Source organism: Mobula birostris, chromosome 9 (assembly GCF_030028105.1).
Source record: "Mobula birostris isolate sMobBir1 chromosome 9, sMobBir1.hap1, whole genome shotgun sequence".
Taxonomy (NCBI): Eukaryota; Metazoa; Chordata; class Chondrichthyes; order Myliobatiformes; family Myliobatidae; genus Mobula; species Mobula birostris.
In genome coordinates, this window is record NC_092378.1 from 34489195 (window position 1) to 34503882 (window position 14688).

Below are 14688 nucleotides of genomic sequence, written 5' to 3' on the forward strand. Positions count from 1 at the left end.
CAGCGCCGCAAACTTGCCGATGCAGCATCCTGGGAGCACCCGACCACAGTCCGACTGTGAGTGGTCCGAAAACTTTGAGCCTCCGACCAGCCCTCTGACACCGAGCACCGAGCACCATCTCTGCCGAGCACTTCGACCCCAGCCCCAGCTGCCAGCAGCAGGCAAAGCCAAGGATTTGGGGCCTACCCTCTGGAGATTCTCAATCGCACAGTAGCAGCGGTAGCGAACCGGGCATTTCAGAAATTTCTCCAGCTGTTCCTCCGCGCTTCTCACGTCTGTCTCCGTCAATTTTTAATGTTTATGTGGAACAAGAAGCTTTTAACATTATTTAATGTAGCAGTGGGGACTGGGAGGGGTGGGGATTGTTCTATTAAAATGTGCTTCCAGGATATGGGCAGCATAGGCTATGTTTATTCGGAGCTTTCTGAGAGGGCTTGGCAGATTGACATCAGTGGAAAGTCTAAAACTGAGGGCTGTTGTCTCAGGATGAGGGGGTCAGCCAGTTAGGATAAAATGAGAAGGAACTTTTTTTTTTAGGCAGCGGTTAAGAAACCTCTGCAGTTCTCAACCTCCAGAGAGCTGTGGATATTTCAGTTTGTGAGTGTGTTAAAGGCTGATATTGATTGGTTTTGGAACACTGTCGAAAATGTGCATGCGGTCACTATAACTCTGCCTCAGTATATGAGTGCATATGACAAAAACACGATTTGACAGGACCGTGAACCTGCTGCAGTCCCACTGAATGGTGGATCAGCTGGAAGTACCATGTGGCCTACTATTTCTTTTATTTCTTATGTTCCTAAAGCTCCATCATGACTACCTTGAGAAAATGATGACTTTCCTTTTGAACCACCATTGTCTCTGTGCTCACCACCTGTGATATGTGTTTGTACCACACTCATTTCATGTATAACACTAGCACCAAGATAACTTGGCAGTGTGACCATGTGACCCCCCCACCCCCGAGTACTATATGGGTGGGTTTAACCCCCTCCCCACCACCCCATTACTAACCGTGGGTATGAAACTGCTGAATAAGCCTTTGGTTGATGACAATGCTATGACCCTAGTTTACCAACTGTTAAAGCCATCAAATCTTTCTGGAACTTGCAAAAACTATTAAAACTGAAATAATCAACCAATTGATTTAAATAATTGTTAAAAGTTAAAAAAAAAATTAAAGCATGAAATTACCTAAAAGCGCTTCAAACATTTTTAAGTAATTGCGAACACCAGTAATTAAAAAATCAGCCCAGCTTGGGTTAGAAATTTGATGGCATTATTACTGTCTGGAAACAGATTCTGTCTGGAATAATAACTGTTTTTGAGTCATCAATATCAGTCTAAAAATTCATCTGGACATTTGCCAACGTTAATTATGCATCCCTTAAGTAATTTTTGAAATTAAGTGACACAATTTCCCAAATGATGATTCTTTTAGAGTGTGTGGGGAAATTAGAAGAGACTATTCTAAGAGTTCTGCACACTTTGCCCTCAATCCTTTGAAGACCCAACCTTATGGTGTCATTCATACCCAAGCACAAATCCCATCCCTTCATCACCAGATTCCCCAGTCACCTCGCTCACTGACCCACTGAATCCCCAACCTCAATAATCCCTGATGCACATTAAACATGTGGATTAAACATATTAATAGTGTTAACTGGCAGCATGTGAGTTGAGGAACTTTCAGTATGGAGTTTGCACGAAGATGATACACGAATTTGGGAAGAGTTTCAATGCTCCATACAAAAGAGTTACTTAAAGAATCAGAATCAAAATCAGGTTTATTACCTCTAGCATATGTCATGAAATTTGTTGTTTTGTGACAGTAATAACACATAAGAACTACTAAATTACAATAAAAACAAAATAAATAAATAAACATTACAAAAGATGAAAAGTGAGGTGGTAAGTTCAAGGACTGCTCAGAAATCCGATGGCAAAGTGGAAGAAATTTTTCCTAAAACATTGAGTATGGGTCTTCTGTACCTTCTCCCTGATGGCAGTAATGATAAAGGGGCACGAACTGGATGGTGAGGATTTGAAAATGCCCCTGTTGGTCCCTGTGATGGGGATGGCTAAGTTTACAACTCTCTGCAGCCTCTTGATCCTGCACCTTGGAGCTTCCCTAGTAGGCAGTGGTGTAATCAGCCAGGATGCTCTCTGTTAGACTCTTCAGTGACATACTACATCTCTTCCAACTCCGAATGTCATTGAGCCACTGGAGTACCTTCTTCACAATTGCATCTGTATATTGGTCCCAGGACAGATCCTCTGAGATTTTGACACCCACGACCTATTTCTATTTCTATTGCTGATCCCTCAAAGAGGACTGGCATGTTTTTATTCCAGACCTCACCTTCCTGGATTCCACAATCAATTCCCTGGTCTTGCAAAGCTGTTATTGCGACCCTACTCAACCAGCTGGCCTATCTTGCTCTTGTATGTCTCCTCGTTACCGTCTGAGATTCTGCCAACAAGAAAGGTGGTCAGCCGTGAACTTATACGTGGCATTTGAGCTGTGCTTGGCCACACAGTCATGAGTGTAGAGAGGGTAGAGCAGTGGGCTATGCACATATCCCTGAGGTGTGCCTGTGATGATTGTCAGCAAGGATTACCGATCCACACACACAATGAGGAAGTGGAGGATTTAGATCCAGAGGAAGGTCCAGAGGCCTATATTTTGAGGCTTGTTGATTAGTACTGAGGGGACGATGGTGTTGAACACTGAGTAATCAATAAACAGCAGCCTGAAATAGGCTGCTGCTGTCCAGGTGGTCCAAGGCCAAGTGGAAAATCAGTGAGATTGTGTCTGTTGTAGATCTATTGAGGTGATAGACAAACTGCAGTTGTTCCAGGTCCTTGTTCAGGCAGGAGTAAATTCTAGCTATGACCAACCTCTCAAGGCACTTCACCGCAGTAGAGTAGTTGTGAGTGCTGCCTTGCAATAGTACTCCTATTTCTTATGGTCTGAGAGTCTCTCACGCTGCTATTCTTTGTCACCAATGTGGACTGATGCCCTTTTGAAGCAGGTGGGAACCTCCGACTGCAGCAGTGAGAGATTGAAGGTGACACTGAATCACCCTGCCGGCACGTGCCAGGTACAGCATTGGAGCTTGTGAGCGTTCATCCTCTTAAAGGGGATTCTGACATCAGCCTCTGAGGCAGAGATCACAGGGTCACTTGATGTTGAGGAGATTCATGCGTAAAAGAGGTTGAACTCGTCAGGGAGTGAGAAATCACTGGGATTTATACTGTTAGGTTTCGCCTTATAGCAAATACAAGCCCTGCCTCATCTGGCTGTGTCTCTAGCTTCACACGCAATTGTCTTTTTACTCTCATGATGGCCTTTCTTAGGTTGTATATCGATTCTTGTGGAGTTCTGGATACTGGTCTTGAATGCTACCGATGTAACCTTCAGCAGACAGCAAATCTCCTGATTCATCCATGGTTTCTGCTTTGGGAATGTTCGGTATGTGCTCTACATTGAAAACCGCGCATTTTGGGAAAGGAATATTTGTACTCTTCATTCAGACACAAATGTGCATAAATATTGAGAGCTACTTGGATGATAACCGTAACATGGCCAGAGTGCTGCAGACCTGCAGATTACAATTCTGGTTGGAAATGGTTTGCTGAATGCTAGATGTGAGAACCTAAACTTCAGAAAGACTAGACATAAAGAAGTTGAAACACTTCAAGATCTTACATTTCTTCCTATCCACTAAGAGAAAATAGATTTCTGCGTTCTCTTCTTAGATTAAGTAATGAGTAGGTCCATAACTCATTCTCCATTCTCTTTCAGAGCATCAAGGGTTGCATATTTTGTTGTGTAAATCATTGTATCTTCAGGGTACACTGACAAAATAATTGAAAAAATATTTTCTTTGTCCCTGCTGAGTTCTTCATTTCCACTTTGCAATCCAATTGTGCCGAAGAGAGTTTGTCCAGCAGCTGTGTGATGGAAACACTTTGCATATGTATACGTGCATACATGCCTCTATACGCCCTTGGAAGTGAATCTGAATACTGATGACAGTATTACTCAATTCAATCTCAGAGTCAAAGGCGTTGGGCCAGGAATTAAACTGAGTTGTAATGTTAATTATCTCTGACATTCATGTTGAGTTAGATGACGTGAAAAGGTCTATTACTCAAAGAGATCTAATTTTGTTTTCTTGAGAGGATGTTAATGCATCTCTCTAAAAATCCTCTTGACTGGAGCATAGGCAGCCTTAATGGTGTCATTTTCATATAGTGAGTATAGGAATAGTGATTATAGAGAAATAGCAATCCTCCAGTAATCTTTAGCATGCTATTTCCACTCATTTCTTCTCAACTTCAGGATTAAAAAAAGTGAAGCTGAGGCAATGCCTATAATTGATTTACCTAAGCATTTAATAATCATTTAAGTTAGCAACATATGAAACATCTGAAAAGTATAGCAATAAGGCTGAAGAGAGCTGTGGACAGTAAGTAGATGCTAAAAAAGATCTAAGTACAATTTTAACAGCATGTCCAACAATTAAAAGAACTAGAAAGAAATGGAGCCATGTAAAATGCTTGTCAATTTGCCATTATTTCTTTCTTTTTGATGAGGTAGAAAACTTTTCATTTCTGGATATGTTCAACAGAAGTGCAATTCTAAAGAAATCAGTCTCTCTTGCAGCAGTCCGATCAATAGCACAGCACAGTTCCAAGTTCTGAATGTGCCATCTTTTGTGAGGCTGCTCCAAATCAAAACCAGGATTCACTGTCACAGGCAGATAATGTGAAATTTGCCTTGTGGCAGCAGTACAGTGCAAGAAATTTTAAAAATCCATAAATTACAAAAACATTTGCAAAAAAATGATGATGAGGCAGTGTTCATGGATTAAGGACCGTTCAGAAAGCTCATGGCAGAGAGGGAAGCAGCTGTTCCTTAATAGTTCAGTGTAGATCTTCAGGCACCTGTACCTCCTCTCAGATGATAGAATTTGTGTCCCAGACGGCGAAGGTCCTTATTCCTTCACCTTCATGAGGCAGCACCTCTTGAAGATGTCCCCTATGGTGGGGAGGCTTGCACGAGATGGAGCTGGCTGAGTGTATACCTATAAAGTCTATAATGAACTTTCATTAATGAAGTAGAGCTTCCTTGGTGATTGCAACAATGCATTGGGCCCAGGAAAGATCCACATAGCAATAAAGTAATGATGATGTTGAACGTTGAATGAAGTGGTTTCGCAGCGACAACCTGGCACTCAACTTCAGTAAGACAAAAGAGCTGATTGTGGACTTCAGGTAAGGTAGGATGAAGGAACATACACCAGTCCTCACAGAGGGATCAGAAGTGGAGAGAGTGAACAGTTTCAAGTTCCTGGGTGTCAAGATTCCTGAGGACCTAACCTGGTTCCAACATGTCAATGCAGCAATAAGGAAGGCAAGACTGCGACTATACTTCATCAAGATTTTGAAGAGATTTGGTACATCAACAAAAACTTCTATGTTTCTAAACTTCAAAGGCTTCTATAGATGTACCGTGGAGAGCATTCTGACAGGCTGCATCACTGTCTGGTATGGAGGGGCTACTGCACAGGACCGAAAGAAACTGCAGAGGGTTGTAAATTTAGTCGGTTGCATCTTGGGTACTAGCCTACAAAGTACCCAGGACATCTTCAAGGAGCGGTGTCTCAGAAAGGCAGCATCCATTATTAAGGACCCCCAGCACCCAGGGCATGCACCTTTCTTACTGTTACCATCAGGTAGGAGGTACAGAAGCCTGAAGGCACACACTCAGTGATTCAGGAACAGATTCTTCCCCTCTGCCATCCAGTTCCTAAATGGACATTGATCCCATGAACACTACCTCACTTTTTAAATATATATCATTTCTGTTCTTGCACAATTTTTAATCTATTCAATGTATCTATACTGTAATTGAGTTATTTATTTATTTTTACTTTTTTTCTTCGATATTATGTATTGCACTGAACTGCTGCTGCTAAGTTAACAAATTTCATGACACATGCCGGTGATAATAAACCTGATTCTGATTTTGATTCTGAGCTGTAATTGATAAACAGTATGTCTTGTGGTTGTTGAGATGCTCCAAAGCAGAGTGGAGAGCCTGTGAGATTATGCCCACAAATGTTCCCTCTGAGGTGTGCGCGTGCACACACATCTTTTGCTACAAGTGCACAAAGGGATTTAAACTGCGCACAAAAGGTTGTCACCCTCTATCCCGTTGGCATGTTAAGTATATTTCACGGTCATACACAATCACGTTTCCTTTTCCGGTTTCCAATGTAGACGGTGTTTTACTGTGTTAAATTCCAAAGAAGAAAAGGGCATGAAGTGCAAAGGAACTGCCAGTTCATTTAAAGCAGAATGGCTTAATAAAACTGTAGAAACTGCTACACCAAAAACACATTAGGTCAGGAGTGTGTAACTACAGAAATACTTATGTACAATACAGAAACTGGTATTACCTGCCTGTATTGTCGCAATGCAAAAGTTGCTTGAGAATTTTCAAGTAGGAAGAAGTGGAGTAATATTTGGAAATCTGATTTTTTAAAGTGTGATTTAGCAAGCAAATCACATATAGGAGGTGTGCAAAAGCTCCAGCGAGAAAATCCTTCATTATCCGCTAAAGGCCTACTAAGTATATTTTGTGAGAATGCAGATGAACAAGAGCAAAAGTGATCAAACCCTGAGGAGATCAGAGTTCTTATTGACAGTGTTTTGCTAGCTGTTAAAATGAATATCTCTATATATAAAATTCAGTGCACACATGTGTTGTTACTGGGCAAAAAAATTTCCAGAGCACAAGATCTTTGCGCACACTGGTCATTACAAATTAGAGGGGACACTGATTTCCACCTACTTGTACCTGTTGCAGTAGTAGGTGAATTGCAGCAGGTCCAGATGCTTAATCAGGCAGGACTTAATTCTAGCCATAACCAACCTCTTGATGCATTTCATTATGGTGGATGTGAGTGCTATTAGGCGCTAGTCAATGAGGTAGCTCTCCCTGCTCTTTAGGGCACTGAAATCATTGATGCCCCTTTGAAGCGAGTGGCAACCTCCAACTGCAACAGTGAGAGTTTGAAGATATCCTTGAACACTCCAGCCTGTTGCTTGGCCCAGGTTTTCAGTATGCGGCCAGGGTACCCTGTCAGGGCCTGAGGCCTTGTGAGGGTTCACCCTCTTGAATGATATTTGGAGATTGGTTTCCAAGACAGAGATCATAAGGTGATCAGATGTTGCAGGGATTCACACAGATGTGGTGCTATTCTCCCTTTCAAACCCTACATAAAAGGCATTGAGCTCCTTGGGGGCTGTAGCATCACAGTCATTCATGTTGTTAGGTGTCTCCTTATTGTAAGTAATGTATGCAAACACTGTCACAGCTGTTCTGCATTCAGTTCTGTCTCTTGCTTCACTTAGAATTGCCTTTTTCCTCTCGTGATGGCTTTCTGTAGGCCGTACCTGAACTTACTGTAAGATTCTGTATTACTGGTCTTGAATACCACTTTAGCAGACTGAGAATCTCTTGATTCATCCAGGACTTCTGGCTTGGGAGGAATGTACTAAGTTGATAAGTTTTTATTACTACTTCGCAAGGTCAGTTGACAGAATTTCTTTCCTTAATTTTGGATGGGAAAGCATGATTGGATTTGACCTTGCACAATCAAATTGTATACTGCTGCATACTGGCAATCTTTCCTCCTCCCTCTCAGTCCTGGTGGAAACTCTTGACCCAAGGTGGCAACATTTACATTTGCCTCCAACTGGGTATTTCTAGAATTCTGTCTATTTTTCTGATCCCAGTTGAACACTCAGTCGATATTTTGGCCTAGTTTTAAAACTAATGCCTATTGAGATAGATGAGTTTCCTAAATCATCAGACAAAAGGCTGAATAATGTTCTTGCTGTAATCCCTCTCACTGCAAGTTATTGATAGCACCAGTAAGGGGTCAGTTTACTTTGTAGTTCCAGGTGAGCGAGAATCATCCAAAAACTGGATGAAACTGCTGCCGTTATAAACTGAATAACGTAAGCAGGAGTTAACAGAGGGAAAGTGATCTGTGAGAGATGAAGCCATATTTTGTAGAAATATAACAGTTGAAAAAATAAAAATTAAACTAAGGAAAAATATAGCGTTCTGACTCACAAGATGTAGAACAAGGCAATATGCCATAGTTACAGTATTTCTTTAAGAATTGTTTGGGTCATCAAACCCTTTATACAACAACAGTTTATTTTGACTTGAGTATAACACAGCATTTTATAAAATAGTAGTAATGATTTACTACCCATTTTTAAAACCGATTATTAGCAGTGAATTAATTCAATAATGAAGTACTGTACTTAATTTCTATAATGCAGTTATTTCCCTCCATTGGCTGTCTCTTCCTCTTTGCAATGTGATTGGCAACAGAGAGGTGCTTCGATTGCTTTGTCATCGTTCTGTTTTCAAATGTCCTCTTCTCCTGTGTAGATTCACTGAAGCCTGATATCACATTTCTTGCAATACAATATTTTTAGCTACTTCTTTGACAGGTCAGTAGTTCTTTTCTGTATATTATCAGTTTTAAAAACATGGTTAAAAATTTGATACAGAAATAGAACTGATCAGTTGGTTAAGCAACATCTGTAGCAAGAGAAGCAGATTCTTCAAGTGGCAGGCACTGAATCAAAGCCATAACGGTGAGAACACATGGTAGTTTTAAGCTGCAGGATTGTGGGGTAGAGATGAGTGAACAGAGTGCAGCAAATGCAGAATGGATTAGTTTAGAGTAATTGGAGTGATAACATTTAGGCCATTAATGAGATTGAAAGTTGGATTTTAGCTTTCAAGTGCATTTATATAACTAATTTTACTTCTCGCCTGTGGCCAGTTAGACTGGATCAGCTACCATAATAGTCAAAATTCATAATTCTATTTAATACATGCTGCTGCTTCTGAATTATTTTAGCTCCCATAATCCATGCAGAAATATTGTATAATCCTGTACATGATAGGCGAGGAATAGGAAGATGCTTTTGCTTTAAAGTTCTGCTGCTGCAATATTTCATATGCCAGTGTAAACCACTGGTAACTTCCGGTTCATTATGGGACCATAATTTGCATATTAAGAGGCTAAAGCAGTTTTTTTACTCGGGCTGCCTGGCAGTTCAGCGCTTTTCAGCATGGCGGTGGTCAGAGCACCAAAGAGTTGCAGACCTATGTTATTTCGGCTGTGCTGCATTCAGGCAGGGTGGTCCAAGTCAAAAAACCCACCCCAACTGTGTGACTATCTACATGGATCTCTGGGAAATAACATTAATTATACATATTGCATTCTAAGTATTTACTCTTTACAACTGAATGCTGGAGGTCCTGCTTAATTATTGTTTATAATTTTCTTGATTTCTCTCCCTCTCATCCTGTTCATTACAAAGGAATATCTTGTTTTACAATTGAGCATTTAATGGTTATTCTTTTTACTTTGTTCGGAAGTAGATCCTCCCTTCCTTTTTAAATGACATTCATAAACATCAGCTTTGACACGGATTCTCACCTGGAACACTCAGTTTTCCTGCTCCCTCCACAAAGGCCGCACAATCTGCAAGCATCTTCAGACTTGTTTGCACTCTGCTTCACTGAGCCTGAGTGCTTGGTGCTTCTGTGCATCTGCTTGTATGCTTCTGATTGTCAGCCAATTTGTGTTCAGACTGCAACAGAGTCAATGAGCTGGGTAATAGATCTGATGTCTAGGGTGTGGACTGTTGTTGAATCTCCCTTCATTACTTCAATATACTTTTCTAATAAATTGAAAACACCCATAGGGAGAGAAAAAAGATTTACAAGTCAAGTTTCTTTTGCAAAGTATTATCATCTAAAATATGCTGTCTTGCTTGTTTTAAATCAATCTGCAAAAAGATTGTGCACATTTGAAATAGTTTGGGACAGATATCAGAAATCAGTTTATTTTCATCTTTTTAAAATTTTAAACCATCACAGGCATGTGAATTGAGATGTGAGATTTACAAGCCTGCATGGCAAAACCACAGTTGACAGTTGAACAGCTCAGTCTTTGGCGCAGATGCTGTTTATAACACAAATGGGAAATGTAAATACCGAGAGTGCACTCAACTGGTGAGTGCTTCTGCAGCAACAATACAGGCAGTGTGTTCCACAGCCTGCCCACACGGTCTTATTGAGCTCCTCTCACTTGCCTTTCCACCTCACAGCAAAATCACCCCTTCCACTTCCACCGACGAGAAGGGATCTCTTATCCAGAAAGCAGCAAGTGAACTTCTGTTCTCTTCACTTTCCATCAAAATGAGGGAGTTGGAATATCACCTAACAAATGAAAGTGTAGGTGGTGGGTTAGTAAGTTTGCAGATGATATGAAGATTGATGGTGTTGTGGATGGTGCAGAAGAATGGCAGAGAGTACATAGATCAGTTGCAGATATGGGCAGAGAAATGGCAGACGGAGTTTAACCCAGCCGAATGTGAAGTGTTACACTTTGATAGGTCAAATGTAAAGAGACCGTACACTGTTAAGAGCAAGACCCTTAATAGTGTTGATAGGCAGAGAGATCTTGAGGTCCAAGTTCATAGCTCCCTGAAAATGGCTGCACAGGCTGAAATGCGGGGTGGTTAAGAAGGCAAATGTCATGCTTGCCTTTATTTGTCAAGGTATTGAATTCAAAAGTCAGGAAGTTATGTTGCAGCTTTATAAAACTCTAGTTAGGCTGCATCTAGAGTATTGCATTCAGTTCTGGCAGCCCCATTATAGGAAGGATGTTGAGGCTTTGGAGAAGGTGCAGTAGAGGTTGCCAGAATGCTGACTGGATTACAAGGCATGTGCTATAATGAGACGATGGCCAAAATTGGCTTGTTTTCTCTGGAGTGCCAGAGGCTGAGGGGAGATCTGATAGACGTTTATAAGATTATGAGAGGCATAGACAATATCTTTTTCCCAGGGTTGAAATATCTAATACCAGAGGATATGCATTTAAAGAGAGGGAGGTAAGCTTGAAGGAGATGAGAGGAGCAAGCTGATTACACAGAGAATGATGGGTGCTTGGAACGTACTACCCGAGGTGGAGGTAGAGGCAACAGGGATTTTTAAGAGATGTTTAGATAAGCATGTGGATGTGAGGAAAATGAAAGGATATGGACATTGTGTTGGCAGAAGAGATTAGTTTAATTGGCCTTTTGACGACTAATTTAATTGGTTCAGCACAATACTGTGGGCCAAAGGGCCTGTTCCTGTGTGTACTTTCGATGCCTATGTTTTAATTCTAAATTTAAGACAAGAAGCACTCTTGCTGTACGTTGGCATAGCAGCAGGAATTCTGATCATGAAACACTTGAGCTGAGGATGTTTAATTCTGAATGTTCTTAGACCTGACATTCCACAATATTTAAAAATATGCAAAATTTAATTGAATCTTCCTCCACATGACCATCCTTCAGATAAATAATTATGTTGGGGCCTTCTGTGATACTTTTGAGAGGGTTGTTCATCATCTTGCACATTCTAAACTTTTGTAAACTGCTTTCTCGCCCTTTAAGTTTCTCCCCCCTCTGGGGAACCGTACTTTCTCTGTTTGACAGTTCCGCTGGTGATGAATGAGAGCACAAGTTGTGGGGAAATAAACGGGACTTCTAACAGAGTTATGATTTATATTTAAATGTCCTCCGTGCTGCAGAGTTACTTCAAATGTTTAGGCCTTTCTGCAGTAGTAATGGAGCCAGCTTCAGAGTCAGAGAATCAGAGAAGACAATAGCTACTTGGATATACTTCCTTTGGGACTCGGGCCTCCGCAAACTTTACAATAACTAGTTGTGAGTCGGTTGCTAAACATAAGTATTGTGCTTGTAGCAGCCGCTGCAGGACGCTGACCACCCAGAAGGAGAGAAGCTGATCAGTTTGCACCTCGTAAGCATTTCACAAATCAGATTAAAGCTGCTGGATAATGAACATGTATAGCCTGGACAATGCCCAGCCTCACAGAACCCAATTAATTTACATGTACACTAAAACCTCTTCAAATTGTAACGTATCAAACTGTAGTTAAAGAGTTTACATACACACTATTTACACCAGTTTGCAAGGAGTATTCATGCACTCTGTACTGTTTTTCCCTGAAGGCCAGCAATGCAGCAGATACCCTTCCGTGTCTGAAAGTCCACCAGGCGTTGTCTCTCACTGATTCCCTCTGGTGTTGTTATAACTTTTCTTATTTTACTACTCTGTGGGCAAACTGATGAAGCATGTCTTCACACTGACACCCAATATACATTGTCCATATATAGTATTTCTGTTAACCTGCGGCATGACATTTCCTTTTCCCTTACCATAAATGAATACCCATCAATGTTCAAAGCACAGAAATATTGCCACTAATGAGCTTTCAAGTGAATTACTCCAATAAAATTATCCCTTAATGGTCTGCGCATTCAGACTATTTGCTTTGGCAAAGAAGACATTTCTGAAGTACTCAAGCTGAAATTTTCAAGGATATGAAAAGAATAAATATTATCAAGGAAAATGTTTCTCTGTGGTAGATTTCAAGTGCTAGAGGGCATTTGTTGAAAATTGAGCATTTATGAGGGAAATGGAATACTTGGCAGAACATTTTCACCTGAAAGTAATTGCTGAATTATTGAAGTAAGAATATGTAAAATTAACCTGAAATGACTACCTACCTGTTGGAGTGCAACAAGTTCGCTTTTCCTTCAGAGTTGAGTTTTTAAAAAAGCGCAGCATGTATTTTTGTTAGGAAGCACAGAAAGATAGAAAACTGATGAAATTCACAAGCTGGAATTCAAGAGGACAACTAATCATGGAAATGCTGATGGATTGTACTGTTTACCCTTGGAAAAGGAAATGCCTGAACAATTTACAAAGGAGGGCTCTCCTATTCACCCTAATGCAAATAGAAAGTTTCCCTATTATGGCAGAAATGATCTGGCAGAGAAGGGAAACCAGAAAAGACTCCACACTGTCTCAGGTCTACATGACCACCCGAAGAGACTGGAATATGCAGCAGAAACTCCAGTTCCCCCATCTTTACCAGCACTGAGATGAACTTGCCCTTGACAGAGGTTGCTTTATGTGGCGATAGAGTGTTGTTGTACCACCCAGGCTGAGAACTAAAGTGTTAGAGGAGCTATATGATGGTCATCCAGGTGTAGTCAAAATGAAAGCGTTGGCTTGAAGCTCTTTCTGGTGGCCTGGGATAGGACAGCCGATCAAGCAGCTTGCCATGCACTGTTCAGGACACCAACATGTCCTGAAGAAAGGTGTCCAGAGCTGTCAGAACAACTTCCTGCAGTCCCAGAGTCAATTCCTACAACCACCACGGAGGAGACACCAGAACCTGAAATTGTTTCATAGCCACAAGTCTCACCTGCCAAACGGAGTGATCCCTCCCCAATCCCCCCACCCCTGGTCAGGGAAGACGTTATCCCACAAGAGTAAGAAATCCTACACAGCGATTAAATCTTTAGACCTGAATAGGACAATCTAACTATGCTGTGGATGTCTATATAGTAGTTGAGTAGTTGGATTATATAGTGTAGTATATAGTTGAGATGCATTCTATATTGAGTTGAAGTTTATAGCCAGCAGGGAGAAGAGTTGTGTATTTAATATTTAAGCAATATTGCAAATGCATTGTTTGATTAGGCATTCTTTGCTGTTTACATAGTTCATTATGTTATGTATATGAATTAAGTGAATGGCATGTGTTATTACGCCACCAAGTCATAAGTGCACTCCTCACTAAAGTAAAACAAAATAGATAAAATGTGCCCCGACTCACATGTTTTTTTCTTTTTGATTAGATTTGGAGTTATAGAACATAGCCTGCAATGTGTTAAAGAATGAGGTTGATAATGAGATGTGAATGCACAAATTTGGAATAGAACCACTGTTTACAAACGTTATGTGTTTATGCCACTGTCCTAAAGTGCCCATTTTCCTAAATGTTCTGGAATAACCCTCACATGTTATCCTAAATAGGATTTAATTCAGTTCGACATGTACTCTGTAGAGGTCAATGCCTGGCATTGGACCAAATATTCAGCACTGTTCTTTGTTTTCAATATGTAGACAAGAATCAGCAAAGCACTTACTGACCTTGTTGTCTCTCTCCTCTGTGTAGTCACAAAATAGGAGTGAAACTCAGCCTGAAAGCTGAATGTTTGCATGAGGCAGCTAGAACTTTCAAAGTTGGAAAATGCATTCTAATCATTTTCCTTCCTTTATCATGCAATTTTCCCCAAAAGGTTCAGCAGATGGATGATTCTGACATAAATCTGGTGCAAATATTGGGTGTCAGTGGCAGTCATGGCATGGAGAAGAATATGCTTTCATGAACAGAAATTGTTTGTTTTCTTTCTAACTCCACTTACTGCTACATTCCTGATAATTTATAAACACCAAAAAAGTGATGCTGAGTGAGATCAGGTTAAATTCCTCTCATGCAGTGTTGACCTTATTTTTAGATGCTTTTTCTACTTGTTTTTGATGACTGAGATCTGATTTGTTGGCCTTGCAGCCATAGCTGCAGGCAGACTCTGCTTTTGTTCCACTGCCTGACGAGCTTCCAGTTTGCAGTTCCAGCTTAACTGCCACAGCACCATGGTGGCTGATTTGTGTTACTGATGAGCAACTGAGGGACAAGGTATTACCAGCTTCAT

The 14688-nt window shown here is 40.8% G+C and overlaps 1 protein-coding gene and 1 long non-coding RNA gene across 5 annotated transcripts in view; one reads left to right on the top strand and one right to left on the bottom strand.

Annotated features, from left to right (window-relative positions):
* Positions 1-9612, bottom strand: part of LOC140202659 (uncharacterized) — a 58352-nt gene extending 48740 nt beyond the window's left edge. The window contains exon 1 of the long non-coding RNA XR_011887142.1: positions 9546-9612. This is a non-coding gene — a long non-coding RNA (uncharacterized lncRNA). The remainder of the gene's footprint in view (positions 1-9545) is intronic.
* The window catches only part of LOC140202658 (ninjurin-2-like), a 288428-nt gene that overhangs the window by 222723 nt on the left and 51017 nt on the right, over positions 1-14688 (top strand). The gene's annotated exons all lie outside the window — the stretch shown is intronic.